General features: G+C 30.9%; 1 long non-coding RNA gene across 1 annotated transcript in view; it reads left to right on the top strand.

Moving 5' to 3' along the window:
• The first annotated feature begins 3,199 nt into the window (after positions 1–3,199).
• Positions 3,200–15,494, top strand: part of LOC110993752 — a 39,390-nt gene continuing 27,095 nt past the window's right edge. The window contains exon 1 of the long non-coding RNA XR_006750539.1: positions 3,200–3,358. This is a non-coding gene — a long non-coding RNA (uncharacterized LOC110993752). The remainder of the gene's footprint in view (positions 3,359–15,494) is intronic.

Raw genomic sequence — 15,494 nt, 5'->3', positions numbered from 1 at the left:
GACCTATTATTTATTTATAGTTGTTAGAAATTATTGTGTATTAGGACTCCTAAATGGTACAATAATTTCTGCGTATAGTCGAACACATACAGTGTATAAGAGTGCTAAGTGACTGAAGTAATCTTTACCGAATGAGCAGATTTTGTTTCCAATAATAAAAAAGTATTTACAGCACAGGAAATCGGACCTCTTAGTTAAGAATTGACATATCTTTGAAAGAAATTATATATTAATTTTAACCTCTAAACAGTCAAAATATCAAATGAATAAAAAAAATACGTTTACCCGGCTTTTTTTTCTATCCAAAAAGGTCTGAAGTTGTAGTATACGCTTTATCCAATAAATTTCTATTTCATGAAAAAAATCTTCCCACTTTAGCTAATTGGAACAAATTCACACGACCCAAGTAGCAAAAGAGGTATTGTTGGGACAGCGGTCATTTTTTACCTAATTACCTTTCAAGATTTCAACCCACGATCAAAAGGGACAGAACAAAGTTTTTGCATCTAATATCCGTTTGAGTGAACCCACAAAGTTCTGAAAGGAATTTGACAGTCATTGAAGCGGAATAATGTTCTCTGTATGAGACATGACAATATATTCCTAGCTACCGTCTGTACATTAAGATGAAAATTTTCCTTTAAACTACTTGCCGATTATAGATCGTTCTCCGAGACACTGAGCGATTACCAAAGAGTATTTTGAGACTTAGCCAGTAGCTTTTCGCAACTTAAAGTCTCGATGGACAGACATAATATATACTAGTATATTTGAATCATATCGATCATTTATTATAAGGTGTACGGCCTTTTCTATCATTACGATACAATTATTGTTACGTATAGCTTAACTTAGATTTACAGGCTTTAATCGAATTTAATTAAAAGTATATCATAAGGGTTTTGCAGCAGTGTTGGCCTAATGGCTTCAGTGTGCGACTCTCATCCCTGAGGTTCGAACCCCGGCTGTGCACCAATTACACTGATTTTTTTAAGGTCCGCATTTAACATTTGTTCGAACGAATATACGGACCGCATTTTGCGGCCGAGACCGCCGGTACAGCGGGATCCGCAAACAACCCGCAGCGGGCGTAAACTGTGTCGTGAAATGTGATTTAATTTTTACATAAATATCTGTATTCCACAAAGGCTGCGGGCGCGGGTGCAAGCCGCTTCGTGAGTCCTTAGAGTTGAAGGTCGACAGCATGTGTCAGGCTGATCACTTACTTACCTATTAGATTGAAAAAATATCATGAAACGGATATCAAACAAGTATAGAAAAAATATCTAAACAGCGCCACTAATTAATGTATTTTAAGCCATGGTTGGACCAAGTTTGACCTATTTGTTACTTTTTGCAACGAACATGAAATATTGGACGATAAATATATTGTAATGCATACATACTTGGCAAAAGATTTAAAAAACTGAAAAATATTTTTAGGTACCTATATATATAATTATAGGTACTGGCTTTAAATACTGTTAATTAAAAGTATATCATAAGGGTTGTGGAGCAGTGTTGGCCTAATGGCTTCAGTGTGCGACTCTCATCCCTGAGGTTCGAACCCCGGCTGTGCATTTTTAGGTACCTATATATATAACTATAGGTACTGGCTTTAAATACTGTTAAAAAATAATTTTTTTAAGGAGCTGCAGCGTTCCCCCTTTGAATAGCTAGACTAATTCTTTCTCTGAGGAAGCCAGCTCTTTGGTCTCCTGTGATGTCTACTAACCTTTTTACTATTACCTTACAAAAATGCCATTCATTTAACAACAGATGAGGTTCCTGTCCGTTTGCTTCCTATTACGTTACAAAAATAACTATAATTAAAAAGTTAAAATGTATTGCGATACTTAATTCTGTAGAAGCGAGCAGTTTTCCAAAATTTTACTTTCGCATTCTAATTTACAAATATAAGATATCAATCGAAGCCAAAAACAATACTATTTACTGAAGAAAATTCTTTGTTTCGAACGAAAACACTTTTACTGCTCTTAATGGAAATTAAAATAAGTCCTGTGTGAATTTATGCTGAGGCACGACGCGCTTTCAACTCAATACATGCATAGAAATACAGCGTCAAAATTTATATTAAATACAATATTATATTTACCGGAGTTAAATGAATATATTTTAAAAACAAGTGATAATTCTAAAAATATTTTTAAAAACGTTTTATTTCATAGCCATATAACCTAATTGTAGATCGGAAGGTATCGTAGAATATAACAATATGCTAGCAAGCCAAAAGTAAATATTTTTTAATAATTATAGGTACACTACAATAGGAATAATACCAACGGCTAGGTTAATAACATCAAAAGAAAATAAATAATCATATCGAATAGAGAAAAATAAAAACTGACTCATCACACCCATTGCACCATTTAACTAAAGTACTATATGTATTTTTATCACATACTACATAAGTTAATTTATTATGAATTGTTGTTATGAATAAGGCGCTTGAAAAGATTGCGTTCTACACTTTAAAGGCTTTAAATATAAGTATATACAAGTATACACTAATCGAGTAAACTAAATTTATATTAATTAAACATTAATATATATTGTATAATAATAACCTCAGTTCTTTACATTATAAACTTCAAAAGTCGGCAACGCACACTAGTGTGTGTCCATGAGCGGTCGCTTAAGGTTAGGTGAGACTCTTCTTCGTTTGGTGCCTGTTATTAAACAGTCTTATTTTTTATAAATACTTAAATTATTTTATTAATTGATAGAAATAATTTGAGTCTGTTCTATTATGATTTTGATAAAACAAATGGCCTTCAACAATTAAATTTTTCCGCTGTGCGCAATTTCAAGATAACTAACTAGAGCTATAATCAAAGGCGAGACCTGAAACTACGAATTCAAGACAAATCTAATTATACACTTCTTTAAATGAATCCATTGAAGCAAATTAATGACCAATTAACTCGTTTCATTCAGCGTAACAAATAATGGCATTAAACTATCAACCCTTGGCCCTGACAAATAAATTGCAAGTCGGAAATTAATTTGAAGACATGAAGCGAGAAAGTGAAGCTAAAGAACATAGAACGAACGATGTAACAATACGTAGGGCGGGCGGGGAGTCGTAAAACGCAACGGTATGAATTTGTAGCTCGAACAAAGTTATCGTAAGTAAGTTGGGCGGGCGGCAAGTCTCAGAGCGTAGCGCGCGTTCCTCGGCGGCGGACATCATGAGCTTTCTGCTCGACAAACGCTACGCAACTTATAACTTAGACCTCCAGATTTGAGAAGCCGTAAAGGCTGTATGTAGTGTTAGTTTTAAGAGTTTAAAGTTATTGTCGAAGTTTTAGTTTGTGCTTAAATTTCAAATTCCAAGGTAAGCTGTTGAAATTTACTAAAACTGAATGCAAGGTTTGATACTTATTATGTAAAAGTTAAATGTATGTATGTATTCATAAAATGAAAGTAGTAATTGCAGATATTTCATATATTTGTTCATACTTTTAAACTTCGCGGTAAGTATATAAATATGAGTATTGTATCAGTAATTCTCTTTATTCAAGTAACACAACACTTAATAAAATAATTAATTAGATTTTTATTTTTTAAAATTATACAACAAAATAAAATATTCAAATGTTAGGTTAGGTTAGTATAATTTCAGATTTTTACATTTATTTATATTTCTTTTAAACTTCGCGGTAAGTATATATATAAATTATTACTAGTTGTAATACGTCAAGACAAAATTTTATCAATATGAGTCAAACAAATTAAGGTAACTAAATAAATTGTTTGATAATTTGTAAACAAAATTGGCAGTACCGGATATTTATTTATATATCCTTTTACCAAATTCCTAGAATTTAAAATCGAGTATATAATGCTACCGCCGTGGAATTATTCACAAAACCTTTGTTCATTCGTTCATGACAAGGTCACTAGTCGAGTTACAATTGATGAATCAGTTTACTAATGACATGAACTTTTTAAATCTGTTAAAAGCATACCATTGATTTCTATGTCTTTGGTCGCCATTCATAGTTTTTAATAAAATACTCTGTAATCAATACAGGATTCCAAACTTTTCGCTGTACGTATCACTTCCGATAGATAGTTTTGTCTGATAATAAAGAGATATATAGATTCTTTTAACGAATAACAAAAAAGGTACCAATTATTCGCATATTAAAAAAAATTTTTTTTAATTTATATTACGAAATTTTTGGGTACCCTGAGAAAACGATATCAAGTATCATGTATTGCATTATCGCTGAATAATTATGAATATAAAAAAATATGTTTCCAAATATGAAAGCCGGAAAATGAACGAAATGTAAACAAAAGCCGAAAAATCGAAACGTTATATTTCATCTGTTTTGATATTTTTATCTTATTATAACTACTGACCGCATTATATTGTTTTAATGAGGTTCACAATATATTGTTACATGATAGTAAATATACCCGGTATTAAATTCATTTCATCAAAGTTGTACTTGTGTCGTACTTTTGCTCTTTTATCAAATAGTAGCGGCCTACTCGGCTTCATAACTCTTCATTTTCATAAACATTTTGTTATTTATTTAATTTTATGATTATGTTGAATTTAGTCTTTCTCACGTTCTTAACGTCATATATGTGTGTATACATTTTTAGTGAAATTAGTACTACTATTTACATTATACCTGTAAAGACAATTTAAAATAACGCTATTTTAATATGTTTAGTCAAACGAGATAGATATCGTAAGAAATGGCTTTTTCGTATATTGTGATGATCTATTAATTATCATCATCATCAATGGTTATACTGCCTCCTGTAAGCCATAGCCTTCTCAAGTAACCTTCGCCATCGCAATCTATCCAGTGCATCCCGCGTCCAACTTCAAACCCCTATTACCACCAACGCAGCCTCGGTCTACCGGATTTTCTCTTGCCAACGGGTTGTACCATGACTGATGTGTTCAGTACCATGGGGTTACAACGTCCAGCATTCGGTCACATGTGTCCAACCACTTAAGTCTGTTTCAATTTAAAAACTGGACAATGCTGTCGTCGTCATCGCAAACAGGGCCATAGATTATATAAAGAACCTTACCTATGAAAAAAATTTGAATGACTAAATTTGACCCAAGAATAATAAATAAAACAAACGGGGTGAGCTAAATAAAACCGTTTAATAAGAAGAGCTATTACGTCTTTCTTTCTAAGTTAAGGTCCAGATTTCAGAATTATAAGTGAACACTGGTCGTATCAGAGTTTTGTCCAAAAAAAGCTTGGTTATGACAAGTCGCGATCTGAAATATCTAGGAAGGCCTTAGTAGCACCTATGGTTATGCGTCTTCTGATCTCTAGGATGTGAAATTATTACCATAGTAAAGTTAATACATATATATTATCTAGTCAACAAACTCCTCGCATTGTTTAAAGGTTGTGTTAATGTCTTCGACGACAAAGGGGTTTCTTGCTCCTTATGTTGTCGACGTATACTTTATTTTTTTCCACATTTACTGAGAGACCCATTAAACTGCTTTTCGAAGGCTTTAAAACCATTCTGCTAAGTGGTTTTTGTTTTGTTGACTAGATTCAGGACGTCTGCATACCGAAGTAATGGAAGTTATAAAATATAGTACCTTTGACTTCTAGTTTGGCTATTTTAATGTATTTCTCAAATGCTAAGATGAACAGTAGGATTGCGAGTTACCCTGTCTAAGGATATTGTACGTGGTAAATGCGGGGGAGATGTCGCTTTGTATCTTTAAATAGTATATGAGCAATCTTCATTTTTATAATATCGTCGGGAGTGCAAAAACTTGGTCCATAATATATTGGGTAGCACATAGTATGTTGGGACAAAGACCAATTGTATTGTCGACATATGGCTGAATCTTACGATAAATTAGATTATTGATAACTTTATAAGCTGGTATTAAATAGCGTAATGCCTCTGTAGTTGATGACATTTCAAAGTGTAAATCTAAAAACCTTATCTAAAAACCTATCTAAAAACCCTTACTGGATTACTCTCTAAGTGTGTGGAGGACACGAACAAGGCTGGGGCACCCTGTTTTAAGAGTTCTGACGGTATTCCATCACATTATAAGGACCTTTGATTCTTAAGACACTGTATTGCGGATGCAGTGGAATATTAGTCTAGGCTATAGAGATTATTCAATTTTTCAGATTAAAAACCTAACTACCCACTAAATTAAACCTTTAATTTTAACTTTATAAAAACATCTTCTTTCTTAATTACTATTTACTTCCTACCAGTACTCAAGAAACAAATTCAAATAATTTCAAATTGGACCAGCTATCTTAGAGCTTTGCGCTTAGAGATAGATATTTTGGGAACCATTTTTATTTATATATTTTATTCCTAAGTCCGAAATAATACTTATGTATATAGCGCCAAGGAAAATGCCACAACGTAGCCAACATGTCTAAAACCATGACGTAAGTCAAAGACAATAAAATAATCAAGATTAATCGATAAAGAATTAACAAAAAAGATACCATAAAGTGTCGCTTCAATCAATAATTATTAGTAAAGATCTAATTTTGAATCTTTATTACAGAAAAAAACCAATTCTCTACCTATAAACAATTCAAAGATATTCTCATTCTACATCTGGAATCGCCTCATCAAATTAATAATGCGAAAAACCGTAATTACCACCAGCCCTCCAAATTCTACGATCGGCAATTAGCACATTTTAACGGCTGCAATAAATTATTAGAGAAACGACAAAAATTTGATTAATGAACACTCTGGTAACACATAATGCTTTTCGCTGGCAAATTGGGCTTTATTTACACCAGTCATTAGCAAAATTATAGCATTTCAAAACGAAATGTTCGCGTTTGCGTTCTTACATTAAACTTGATGTTTTAATGATTTTGATTATTGGCTGGCTTTTTTATTTATCAATAAAAAAAATTGTGTCCCCATGGGTTCCACTAAACTTATCTCGAAGTGTCAAATGATAAGTAGATGCTCACTAATATCAATACATCGTCAGATGCATTTATATCAGGAATCTACAATATTAAAATTTGTTTACCAACCTTCGTTGGCAGCGATACACATAGCCTTTTCCATAAATAAACTAATCAATACTTATGATTGAATCCTCTTAAAGGATAAACAATTGTTTAGTACTTTTGAAAGCACTTTTTAGTATGTTATCTTCTGCATCTAATGAAACCTTACCATTTATAAATTGTCACTAGCTGTCAAGCGCTTGCTTCCGGCAAATAAGTATAAATAAGAAGCATTATGTAAACGATGATAAATGGCGAAGGAAAAATTGTTACTAATGTGTATTTTTGTTCGAGTCCAGGTTAGACAATACATCCATTTTCCCCAAATGGCGTCGATCTTTACCAAAGCATTAAATAAAATAAAAAAAAAAAGCCTTTTTATTTCCTACAAATATAACTTTCATCACAAATCTCCAAGCGCTTACTTATCTAATTAAAATTAATACCATCTAATTTTTATTTATTTTCTATATTATTTACCTATAACTATTTTATTTATTGTTATTAATATATTACTTATATAATATTTGCTACTATATATATCATATTTACTACTTGATAATATTTACTATTACATTATTTTATTGTATTATTAGCTAGCTTGGTTAGATTTTAGTATACTTAAATAATATAATACCAAAGCATTATCCAACATTAAAAGTATTGTCAAAGCCTTGTTATTTTCTTTGATGGTATATTTTACAGTTCATTTATTCGTGCATCCTTCAAAATTTTTATACGAATTGTGTTCTGTTTACCTAACGATTTCTTTTATCGACACAATAGAAAATTATTTGTTGTTTGTTCGCCTGTAGAATCATTGTTTTGAGAATGTGTGCGTAACATGAAAGATGCATAGACCTTTTAAATATTAAAATTTAAAAAAAGGCTATTTACAATTATTATCGTTAGCTGAGAAAAGTAATATAGTAATAATAATAATAAACTTTATTATTGTCTTTTATTAACATAACTTTTACACATTTACAGAAAAAAACTTTTTAACGGATTTAAGTTATATATTATTGTAAACTTATAATTATTTAAACTTAATTTTAAATTTAACCGAGGTTTCGCGTGCGTGGTCACGGTGACTGAAGAGAAAAGGTTTTAAATGTCAAAAAAGTATCACAGCTGTAGAAAATGTTGTAGTATCTGTATTTATATTTACTTTATTTATGACAAAAGGGTTGTGACAAGATAATCTTCTTATATAGAAAATTATTGTGTCACGGGGTTAGTAACCGAACTCCTCCGAAACGGCTCGACCGATTCTCATGAAATTTTGTGTGCGTATTGGGTAGGTCTGAGAATCGAATAACATCTATTTTTCATCCCCCTAAATGTGGGTGGTCCATTAACTACCCCTAAATTTATTTATTTATTTTTTAGACAATTTTTTTTTGTTTTTATTTTTTTACGATACACCATACAAAAATACATGCAACCCTTAATTTTCACCCTTCTACAATCATCCCTTATGGTTTTTTTGTTAATTATAAACTTTAATTTTTTGGCACAAAAACATCGGGTCAGCTAGTTATATTTAAAATTCCTCGGACTTCTTAACGAGTGAGCATTCTCCTACAGTTTTGTTTAATATTCACGACAAGTAGGTGATGCCTTCTTGATGCTTCAAATTAATCGCAAATAAAACAATAAATTGATATAGAGTAAATTATCTTTTTCTCTTTAAATTAGTTGATTGTCGTTGTAAGTTCAATGTCCTAAAATGTATTTCCTTACATTATATAGCTAAACGTTTGTTCAGAGCATTAGCAAATTGCAATGCAGTTACGGGTAACGGGACGCTTACCTTTAACAAATGTTGAATTGATTTTCATGTGCTTTTCTTACATTACTCTCTCAAAATAGAGATACCTTTTTGCAAATACTTCTCATCCATAAGTCAACTTCAATTATCTGTCAACCATACATAAATTAATAAAAAATTAGAATTGTTTATTGGCGTTGGAAAAAAAATACCGTCCCATTTTTTTGTTGAGCGTCACATATTTCCGTTATACGCTCTTATATATCTTCTCCTATATCTTTTTCATGTCTCTACCATCGTTGATTCGAAGAGATTCGAAGCCATTTATAATAAACATATATAGGTAATAACAATAACAATGATAGTAATAATTCTATGATAATTAACGAAATTCTGTAAAAATACAATCTAAGAGTTGAAAGATTATTTGCTAAAAGCCTTTTGTCTAATTAAACTTTATTAAAATCATTTCTGTGAAGTTGCATATAGTAGATCCTTTTTCGAAAAATAAGGTTATAAAGAAGTATTACTTCTTACGTGTGTACTCTAAGTACACGTAGATATCTTTACTATTATTATTACTAAATATGCTAAGAATATTGTTTATATTTATATGTATTTTGTATTGATTGCGAAAGGCTTATCGTATTCCGAGTTAGTTCTTCTGTAAGAAAAAACCAACACGTTTATAAAATATGGTCCCATTAAGCGCTAAGTCACGACTCTGAATCTTGCATTAAAAGCAAGCAATAACCGAATTTCGTAAAATTTCAAACATTTAACTTTTGCTGTAGGTGTGTCTTGACTAAGGTCACGTATATTGTAACAGCCTTAATTAAGATTCTATTGATTGTCGAGAAGCTAAACACGAAGATATGATTATGTAAATACATACATCCAGTCGATTAAGCGTAAATTGCTTAATTAACTAGCATCGTGATAATAATAATGAGAGTATGACAATAACACGATCGCTACTGGCGAAATAATTAATAGATTGTGTGGCCCCGTATTTTTGTGACAACGATGAAACGTATCAACCACTCACACACTTCTTTGCCCTTAAGACATACTTTAGCCTGCTGAATATAAATAAATATATGTTAAAAAATTATAATAATATTAAAACCCATTTATTTACAATTAAAATTTTAATAATATACAGTTAAAATTTGTTCTATACGTTTTAAAGAATATATATATGTATTTATTATTTTCTTATTACTCGTCATCGGAACCTCTCCACGGTGAAAGGCTTTATCCAGCTTTTTCCAAATCCATGGCTTTGTTTTTCCATTCGCTTCCTTTTTTTGGTCCTTTATCCAAGATTTTCAAGAGCTCCCTCTTCTTCTTACCTTTGGTCCTTACCATATATTTGTTATTAAAGTCTATCTTTTATCTGTTCTTATGTTTCAGGGGATAATATCAGACAACTACAACTTTTTGTATTCTTAATAATTTTAGTACATGATTTCCCATTGCTTTCTGGCATGCTAGGACTATTTATGTAGATAAAAGTAAGAAGATTTACGTCTTTATTCATCTCCACTAATTGTTAAAGAATTTACCTTCGAGTAAAAAATGAATTGTAAATTTACATTTACTACCAGTTCGCAAGTCAAGGGCGTAGAGCGGGCAAAAAGAACTGGCAAGAAACTTGCCGCCTCTCTTTTCCATCGCCAAATCGTAAATAAACTATAAAATCTATAGTCGGAAAAAGAACCAAATGAAAATCGATCGAAGTAAAATAAAGAATACTAAAAATAGAGAAGCTTTAAGCTCGAACAGCATTTTCTAACTGATCATTTTTATTGCGACTATTGAATTGAAAGTGCCATTTATTAATCCATATTATAATTCTATTATCACTTTGAGCACTTTATTCGAGTACATTATTCGTTTCTTAATTAATCTACTTCGCTGTGAAACCTTAGTATTTCTTAAGTAAGAAAAAGTTTTATGAAATCTTCAACGACACTTGTTAGCAAGTTATTGCAGAATATAATAGCGATACTATTTGTAGCCAACATTTTTGTAACATAATTGGCTGTAAATAATATAAAATTATAACAACTGATAAGCATAACAGATAACTTCTTTAAATAATACATAGTCGTACTATACTGCTACGTTTTGGTAATTTTAAATAAGAAAACTTAAAATAATTACTGTTAGTAAACGTACGCAGACAGCGTTTTGGCTTGTACTACCACATCCATATTTATAAATTGTATTTCTTCTTCTATAATCTCTTTTTGAGGTAAATGTATGGTAATATTTAATAAATTTACCACAGTATAGTATTTATTAAATAGTCACTCTCGAAAACACTGGCCATAAAAGTTCTATTTTCAAAATAGTGTCTTGACAAACTGTTCCATTTTCAAAAAGAAACGTTTTAAACTCATAACCTTAAGAGTATAAATAACCCAATATCAATAAAACCTTTCAATAAAAGCTAATGCGACCGCTGGTAAACAGTGTTTACTTAAAAGCTTCTGGACGACAAGCTGAGAGTACACAAATAAGCTAGATTGTCCGATGAGATTTGCAGACTGATTTAGTTGAAATTGCACTTAAACGCATTTCAGCTAGAAATGAGCTATCTGCGGTTATGTTTATTTTAAATTATCTTGGGACATTTTTAACTCTACTATTTTAAAATTTTACATAACTTTACGTTATGAAATGTAACCGTGGTAATTTGGGCGGAATTTTAACATTTTATATATGGTCTTTTTCATAAGCATATTGATTGTTTGCAAATACATAATATGTATATCTTACTAAAGATCTAAATATTATTTAGCCGCATTAGTTATTTTTAAGGTAAAAAATAAACCTGCAACATTATTAACTAAGGCTTATTACATAGTAATATATATGTACAAATACGTACATATATATGTATCAAATAGTAAACCGAATCAATACGTGTGGCCAAGAGGCAAGAAGGTTCAGCGTGCGACTCTCATACCTGAAGTCGTAGGTACGATCCCGGTCGTGTAAAATTGAACTTTATTTTCTATTTCGAGATATGTGTCCTTATCTAACAAATAAAAAATAAGGGTAAATAGTACAGGGTAGATGAAAATGAAAGTTATATGTATGTATTTTTGAATGCTGTATCATAAAAAAATAAAAACAGAATTTTTCTCTAAAAAATACATTTTTGGGACGGACACTCCTTATCTTAACTTAGGGGTTAGATGTAGTACCCGATTCTCAGAGTTACTGAAAATGCATAAAATTGTCATAAGGTTCGGAGGAGTATGGGAACGAACATTGTGACACGAGAATTTTATATATTAGATTAATCAAATAGAATTGACAATCACATCAGCACTATTTTATGTTCATCGCTTTCATGGCAATTTAAAGCCTTAATGCAGCAGCAGATCATGTATAACTGACTGAATAAAAAATGACTATTTTTTAGAATAAAAATGATCGTCAAAAATAAAACTGAAAACCTCTTAACGTGAAGGGTTATAAAACGGTAAAACAAACTGTTTATACGAACTAACACAAAACCCATTTATTGCCGGTTCCACGGTCGTTTCTAAGTTCCCAATATATCATAAAAGAGCCAACCCTATTTATTTATTGGGTTAGCGGTAATAGCATGTTTCTTTAGATCCCATTTTATAAAAGGAGATTTTTGATGCTCGGGGTTAGTGCTTCCGACCCTTGCACTCAGTAAATTGCGGGTCAAGATAAGTGATCCTTGATATGGCTTATACTGAAACGAGTTTACACCTATACAATAAGAGTTTAAATTTCACATGACAATAGACATTATAAGGTTCTTATCAATCATAACAAGCGGTTCTAAGAAAACACTGGTAGAATGTAGGCCATGAAAGAAGGGCACCACGATGGGGGATGGTTTACGATATTTATTACTAAGAAACTGTCTTATAAATTCGTTTACCAAGTGATAAATTAATCCAATTGGCGCGCAGCTGACTCGAACTCGTGTCGCCAGGTTTGGAAGGCTCACAAAACTTAATTGAGTCTATATAAATAATTCTAAACCATATTCTATCCTGATATGATGTGATGTGTTTTTCCTTATGCTTTTGTATTGCATTTTTATTGTAATTCATGAACGGAATGGTCTTCTAGTTTATTCTATTTTAGACTATGTTTGGTAATTGTATAATTTTTGTGTTACTTTTAATTTTGTTTTTGTTAATTTGGTTATGCATTTTTCGCAGGATTAGTATTTCTTTTTTGTTTTTTTTTTGCAAACTATTATTATCTGGAAGATACCGCTTATTAAAGATCTAATGTAACAAATTAAGCTTCCAGACTGTACTAATTAGTATTTGCCAGAATAATTTGAGGAGTCTTCAATAGAGAACACAAACAATTGCTATTCAAACACACGAAACTTCAAACGTAAACATGCATGATTAAACATTAATGTGTTACACCCCGTAAAATTTAAACAACTGAAGAGTGAAATTCTAGTGTATTTTAGAAATTGTATATTACAATTATTAATAATTGTATTATATGGATTCTGTATTCAAATTTATATTAATAAAACTAATTATATCTGCCCATCCCAACTCTTTAAAACAAATATTTATCCTCTTTCAGTCAAAATCTGTTTCAGCTTTGTATCTAAATATACATAGATAAACGATGTTATTCAGGTGTGTATTATTTAAAAGTAAAGTTCTGAAAGTGAATCTGTGGGGTTATAGTATAGTAGGTACAATTGTTAAGTATCAACCTCTTCATGGTGGTGCTTGTTACACTATTTTTAATAGAATATATTTAATTAATCATAGTATGTACCATTGCTGTCTTGTATTTTGTCATCTCATATTTGTATTTTTTTTAATTTTCGTTCATTGGTCCCGTTACTAAAAAAACATTCCGAAGGGAATCAATAAAATATTTGAAAATGGTTTAATTGCCCCATCAAGGTTAATTTTATTACCTTGGGACACAATTGTGCAGTATGTGGTCTAGCGTTGTCGTGACGCAGAAGTGAGTTAAAGATAAAAAGAGAGAAAAATAAAGATTGACAAGATTTGGGTGTGTAGCAGCTAACTTTTTCATCATGGTTTGCAGTTGCAGACAATAAACATCTACATCTAAATTTCATATTTTCCATTATAAAATAGAGTTACGCAAAGAAATGAAATTATAACGGGACAATGAAGTGAGTCATGGTTTTCGAAAATCAAATTCCGCAATAGCTGGTAAAAAAAAAATTAATTTGGAATTCCTTACCAAACAAGAGATATTTGAGGTTTTGACCTCAAATATCTCTTGTTTGTAAGTAGTAGTAAGTAGTAGTACTTGTAAGTAGGCGTCAAAGTGGCCAGTACTTTGGTACTTTGACGCCTACTTTGACTACAACAAAACGTTAACTTCATATGTAAGTTCTTCACCTAATATATGCTTCTTAAGCTGATCAACTAAAACAACTATCTTTGAAAACCTAAACTACCGCAAATGTTATATGAGCATTATCGCACTGTAAGATAATTCAAAGCACGTGTATAAAGAAGTAGTTTTATTAATTCTTCGAAGATAAATTCTAGCTCGAAAAAGGCAAAGGATTGATTCCTTTGAGATGTGGTGCTGGAGGCGAATGTTAAGCATACCGGTACTACGAAGCGCACCTTTATATATTATTATTATTAAAGCTTTATTAATTAATTCATACAATAGCTTAGGTTACATTTCGTTCATACATCATAAACATACATCGAAAATGTATTGGATTTTGACATACGAAAATTCTAGTTTCTGAATTTTAAATACATTCGAATATTTATTATTGTATTGTGTCGATAAGCCATTTATCGCTTCGAAATATAATTTCTATTTTATACATCAAAGTAATATCCACCTGTCTTCAATACTGGTGGCAACAAATGTTAACCGAATTATAATCTATATTAAGTCAACAAAGTAAGGTTGCTAACGAGTTCTTGTTTTGTTGTGTGGTTGTTTCATTCTACAAGATTCCTGTCTACTTGTCCAAAAAAAGGCAAATGAATAATTTTTACTTTAACATAGATTCAATACTTATGACTGTCAGAAATAAAATTATTATAAATAGATAGTCAAATCAAAGGCGAAGAAAAAATACTAAATATTTCTATATAAATATAATTTATATGGTTCATCAACTGCCTTGAGCCCCATAACACAACATTGCATGATGATTTACTAAAACATCATGCTTTTTCACTTCCTATTCTTATTCGTAAAAAAAGTTCTAAAGTTCAAAATGAATGCGAGTTTAATTACGCTGTGTCTAGGCTCAGTCCATATTGAAATTCTCGTATGGACTTGAGAACTTTTCCACATTTTATTATAATAGTTTATTTAATATTTTGCTAACTTCAGCTATTCCAATACAATCCCACTAAAAATGGGGAAACTTTGCTACGAAATAAAAGCATAGGATTTGCATTTTAATTAACTAGTTAATTTATTAAATATAAACTAAATTTATTTATTAAATTAAAAAAGGTTGCCAACGCTTAGCCCATCCAGCTGCTATTTATACTTAAGAAACAAAAACACAAGATTTCATGTGACAAGCACTTACAGCCAAACATAACAACTTGAAGAGAATTATATTTCACCCGCCGGTGCACTCCAAAAAAAACCAATTTAATATCAAACTAATTTATTATAATTACAAATTAATAGAGTGA

Source organism: Pieris rapae, chromosome 12, assembly GCF_905147795.1.
Source record: "Pieris rapae chromosome 12, ilPieRapa1.1, whole genome shotgun sequence".
NCBI lineage: Eukaryota > Metazoa > Arthropoda > Insecta > Lepidoptera > Pieridae > Pieris > Pieris rapae.
Note: the sequence above shows the minus strand (reverse complement) of the source record. Positions and strands in the feature narration are given on the sequence as shown.